Source organism: Cebus imitator, unplaced genomic scaffold, assembly GCF_001604975.1.
Source record: "Cebus imitator isolate Cc_AM_T3 unplaced genomic scaffold, Cebus_imitator-1.0 Scaffold156, whole genome shotgun sequence".
NCBI classification, from domain to species: domain Eukaryota; kingdom Metazoa; phylum Chordata; class Mammalia; order Primates; family Cebidae; genus Cebus; species Cebus imitator.
In genome coordinates this window covers 1018848-1024847 of record NW_016107471.1, presented here as the reverse complement: position 1 = coordinate 1024847, position 6000 = coordinate 1018848, and the positions used below count along the sequence as shown (strand labels likewise).

Here is a 6000-nt window from a genome sequence, read left to right as displayed (position 1 = left end):
AAAAAAAAAAAAAAAAACAAAACTTCAAGCCACAAAATTGACCAACATATTACGTAGGTTTGTGTTTAATTGTTTTATGCATATTGTATATATTTTATTATAATAATCGAGTTATTTGGATGTGTAGGGCAGAGATCCCCAATGCCACCTGGCTCTCAAACTTAGGTCTTGAACCCTAAACCCAGAACCTGAACATAGCAAGCAGTGAATAATTATATATTGGTCAACTGTCCACTACACTACAAGAAGTGTAAAAAGATATTCCTCATCTGATGTTCACTCTTAAGAAAAATATTATATTTAATAATTAAGTCTATAGAAAAGATATTTTATACAACACCTGAATTTCAATTAGATATACTAATAGTTATTTCCTTCTGATTTGTGACAGGCAACTATAATACTTTTTGTGCTTTTATTGATTACCCACTGGTAAATTGAATGTTTTAATTCACTTGCTTAAGAGCAACAAGAATCATGCAATTTTTCCTGCATCTTTTACTTCAAATTTTAATTCAGGAGATGGGTGAGGAAAGCTATGTAAATAGGATACAAAGGAAAAGTGAACTTTTGATTTAGTGCAGTAATTTGTAGCCATGGAAGGGCAGCACTTTTACTGCCCACATTCAATCTATTAAATGGTATATAATAATTTTATAAATTCTTATAAAATATATAAATATTTTATTTAACAAATAAACTAGGTGGACTGCTGTGGCTCATGCCTGTAATCCCAACACTTTGGGAGGCTGAAGCAGAAGGAGGAGTTTGAGACTAGCCTGTGCAACATGGTGAGACTATCTCTACAAAAATAAATAAAAAATTAGCTGGGCAGGCTGGGAGCGGTGGCTCATGCTTGCAATCCCAGCACTTTGGGAGGTCGAGGCAGAAGATCACATGAAGTCAGGAGTACCAGACACAGCCCGTCCAACATGGCAAAACCCTGTCTCTACTAAAAATGCAAAAATTAGCCAGGTGTGGTGGCACATGCTTATGATCACAGGTACTTGGGAGGCTGAGGCATGAGAATCGCTTGAACCAGGGAAGTGGTGGCTGCAATGAGCCAAGATAGTGCCACTTCACTCCAGCCTGGGCAAGAGAGTGGGATCCTGTCTCAAACAAACAAAAAAATTAGCTGGGCATGGTGGTGCACACCTGTAGTCCAAGCTACTCAGGAGGCTGAGGTAGGAGGATCACTTAAGCACAAAAGATTGAGGCTGCAGTGGGCTGAGATAATGCCATTGCCCTACAGCCTGGGTGACACAGTGAGATCTTACCTCTAAAATAATGATGATGATGATGATGATGATGATATTAATAATTAAATTGAATACAATCCAAGTCAATTATAATGTAGCATTAATATATTTGCAAGCTTAGTGGATTTCCAGTGGATCACTTTATATGCCTGATACCTTCCATTGGAGAAAAAGCTAATAAAGAAATCACTGCAGAAAAAAACACCCCTAAAAACCACAAATGCGCATTTTACTTTTCCTAAATTAAGTTTTTGCATCTGAAATGCAAAAATAAGAAAGTACTTTATTTTTCTCTTTTGATTCTAAACTACGGAACTTGGAAGAGCTCTGAATTAACCCAAACTATAAAATTATCTTCCACAAAAGACCAAGTTTTTAAAACCAAATATTCAATCCGAACATTTACTAGATTTAACAGTTTTTTAATTTTAAATTTAAATTTTTATGGGTACATAGTAGGTATAGATATTTACAGAGTACATAAGAGATTTTGATCCAGGAATACGATGCATAATAATCACATCAGGGTAAATGAGGTATCTGTCACCTCAAGCATTTATCATTTCCTTGTTTCACAAAAATTTTAATTATACTCTTTTAGTTATTTTTTAATGTAAAAGAAATTATTGACTAGTCACCCTGCTGTGCTATCAAACACTAGACGCTATTCATTCGGTGTTTTTGTACCCTTAATCATCCCCACTTTTCCTACCCCCCTGAACCCTCCTACCTTTTCCAGTCTCCAGTAACCATCATTCTACACTCTATCTCCATGTTTTAGTTTTTAACTGCCACAAATCAGTGAGAACCTGTGAAGTTTGTCTTTCGGTGCCTGGCTTATTTCATTTAACACACTGTCCTCCAAGTCCATACATGTTATGCTAAGTTTTGATAATAATAAGGATAAGTGCATTTTGAATCAATTCAAGATCCAAAAGTTAGGAACTTCAGGCACATGGACTTGCTGTATTATTTTTATTGGTATATATGGTATATTTGGGCATAAAATGCTGTTAAAATGTAGAATCAAGTTTGAAGGCCTTCAGCTTTACTGCCCTGTTCCAACATATCTGACTGTGACAATGGAACCAGCTTAGACACCAAACACTAATCTACTCATAAATTAAATTGTCATGATACACGTTTAGCTGCATCCAGATACGACAAAGTTTACATTGAAAAAAAAAATACTCAACAATCCCTGGAAGGAATGTTAAGGTCAGACACTAGGCAGTGAGAGAATGAGCCAAATTTGATTTCACTTTATGTCAAAAATAGGTACAGAGTCAGTGACTCAGAGCTGGCTATACACTGTGACTAATCTTAGATCACATAAATTAGAAGTATGCAACAGGCTGTAAAACTGTTTCCAATCTGAACAATAACTTCCCAGTTCTTACAAACCTCTTATCAACAAACAAGTCATGTGAACCTATATAAAATGAAATTAATCACCTAATAAATATTGTAATCATAAAAATAATTACATACTAAATGTAAAACAATTTTAAAGATAAAAATCAAAATATTTTTGAAGCAGCAATTAATACTCATGTTTTATATAAATGATTCTCCTTAATTTAAATTTAATATTTTATATAAATATTTTATATAAAATAGATTAATACTCATGTTTTATATAAATGACTCTCCTTAATTTTTATATTTATACAAGGGAAAATATTTATAATTTTGCCTGATGGGAATGTGGAAATAATATATTGCAATGGAGTAAAAACCCCTATGAAAAATAATGAATTTTAGAAGAAAACAATTCATTTCTTTCTTCTACAAACATTTGAATGCCTACAATGCCCAAGGCTTTCTGCTAGGAACTGTGAGTAAAACAAAGACAAATAAGACGTGGTTCCTACAAGCAAAGAGTTTACAATGGAAACGAGCGGTTCCCAAATTCAGCACTGTATTATTCACATGTCTTGTTTCAATGAAGATTTAATTCCCAAATTCTGATTCCATAAGTCTAAAACAATGCCATAACGCTGCACATTCTGATGCAGAATTCAAGCTTTGTGAAGTAATGGTCCTCAGTCGTAGGAAAGTACATAGTTCATAGTACAATATGTGTAGTAACTGTCTAATTCTTTGATTTAGAATCCCTTCAGTCTACACATATGTAGCCTTTTAATCCTGAGTTAAGATGGAATTCAATTTTCCAATTACAGTAGACTTTTTTTTTTTTTTTTTTTTTTTTTTTTTTTTTTTTTTTTTTTTTTTTTTTTTTTTTTTTTTTTTTTTTTTTTTTNTAGCGAAGACCTGGACCTTAAATTCAGGTGGCTCTGTATCAGGTGCACATTGCTATTTGGATCATGTGTCTCAGTTCTATTAACTGAATTCCTGCTTCATTCCTGTGTCTAAGCTGCCACATTGAGGACCAATGTACTCAATGTTACTTTTAATGGCAAAAAACACAGTAACTTTTGCACCAACCTAGTATCTTCTGCCTTGCTCCTGAATCTCTCATTTATTTCAGATACATTGTCCTGTATTTTATTTGCCAGTTCCCAGACTCAGCTCCTGTCCAATGATCCAAGACCATTTTACCTGGTGCTAGACCACCCTGATGCAGACCACCTGCCTGCATTTGAACATTTTTTTCTTCTCACAGACTCCACATAGCAATGATGTGCTGGCCACCCACAGGGAAAACACCTGTCACCACTTGAGGGACTTTCTGACAGTGTTTGCTTGTCCTCAAAAGTTCCTGGTAATCTACTTCAGTACTCTCCAATACTTACAGAATATCAGAATTACCTAGAGAGATTCTGAAGTATATGAATTCTTAAGCTTCACTCATTGAGGCTATGAGTCAGCAAGTCTGGGATGAAGTCCAGAAATGCCATTAAAGGCTTTAATAAAGAAGGCACATTTAAGCTGGGCTTTTAAAAATGAGTAAGATTTTGTGTGTCATAGAAAGGGAAAATAATAATACAGCTAAGGGAAGCAAAGCAAGCTGATGATGAAACAGGGTTGAATATGTTTAAAGAAGAGAACCTAGTCAATTATTAGTTCATAGTAGATGCTTCATAAATGTTTTCTGAGTTAAAATACTGAAATAGTGAAATTGTGTGCTAAATAAATGAAGTTTAGCTGGAGACATCAGCTATATGACAAGGAGAAGATACAATAAAAGTATATAAGAATAAAAAATTAGAGAGAAACCAAATTCTAATTAGTGATGAATTCTAGGATATTTTCTAGACAATGAGAATGAGAAAAACATTTGGGGTATTCTAGCCCATCTCCTCCACATGATGACTTTCATTATTACTTCTGTGCTTCAGGTACTCAACTTGATATGTCTAACCTTTATTGTTCAGATAACTGCCAATGCATAAATGGTCTAATTCAATTAAGTGAGTAAGTGGAAAGATGAGACTTATGACTAGGCTAAGGTAGTGTGGGTGATAAGGCTACTTAGGATGTTATTAAAGGAAGCAACAAGGTTCCTCTAATATACAATGGTGGTGGACACAGTGGAGAAGGGGCAAATTGCAGAGCCATGTTGGAAACTGAATTAATAAGACCTGATTGTATGTAGAATAAATGGAGTAAGGAATTATATAAAACTATGAGGGTTGGGGTACAGTGGATTGTCAAGAAGAGGCATAGAAAACTGAGAAAAAGGCAGCGATTTCATGTAACACAAATCCCATTGATACTCCAACCAGGTCTTCAGTTGAAATTTTTCAACAATTTGGCCGGGTACGCTGCCTCACACCTGTAATCCCAGCACTTTGGGAGGCAAGACAGGTAGACCATAAGGCCAAGAGATCAAGACCATCCAGGCCAACATGGTGAAACTCTGTCTTTACTAAAAATACAAAAAATTAGCTGGGTGTGATGGCGTGCACCTGTAGTCCCAGCTACTGGGCTGAGGCAGGAGAATCGCTTGAACCTGGGAGGCAGAGGTTGCGGAGTTTGCAGTGAATTGAGATTGCACCACTGCATTCCAGCCCAGTGACAGAGCAAGACTCTGTCTCAAAATAAAAATTCAACAATTTGAGTGGATGTGCAAGAAAAAGAGGATAAATGCAGGAGAGATTTGAATAAATTGATGGAGTAATGTTCTAGAGATAACATAATATTAAAATGAAAATGAACAGCTAGATCCCTGAAAGAGTAAGGCAAGGACATCTTAAGAGAAGATATGTGGAGGGCATGAATAAAGACATGGGTAAATTTTTTTGATGGAAGGAGGGCATATCAATATAGCTGATATCATTAGTAAATAACAATAAATATGGATGATGGGAGAACAGACTAGGTTCGGAAAGAGAACAATTTTCATATGGAACGAAAAGTATTTCTATGAACCTATTTCCTATGGTGTAAAAACAACAGTTACATAGAAGACTGTGGAGTAACTGGGACAATTAAGGATGATGAATTTATAGACAAACAAAGTAGAATCATTTCTATTTTTTTCTTAGAAATATTTAGCAGCCAGCATCTTGGGGGAAAAAAAAAAAAAAAAAACAACGTGGTCTTCTCAGAGTGAGGACCCTTCCTGGAGGATAAGTCACAATGACAAGGTATGAGATCTAAGGAGCAAGAGATTGTGGTGTTGAAATGTAACTGTTCCATCCTGGAAAGGGAAAGACTATAGTCTGAAAAAATGTTGCACTGGAAGAATGAGAAGGAAAGGATGCTGAGTTAGATGCTGAAATCAGAAAGAAGGCAGACTATGTGTTGATGTTCTAGGTATACAGCCTCAAGAATA

At 35.3% G+C, this 6000-nt stretch overlaps 1 protein-coding gene across 1 annotated transcript in view; it reads right to left on the bottom strand.

Annotated features, from left to right (window-relative positions):
- The window catches only part of PTPRQ (protein tyrosine phosphatase receptor type Q), a 255887-nt gene that overhangs the window by 122450 nt on the left and 127437 nt on the right, over positions 1-6000 (bottom strand). The gene's annotated exons all lie outside the window — the stretch shown is intronic.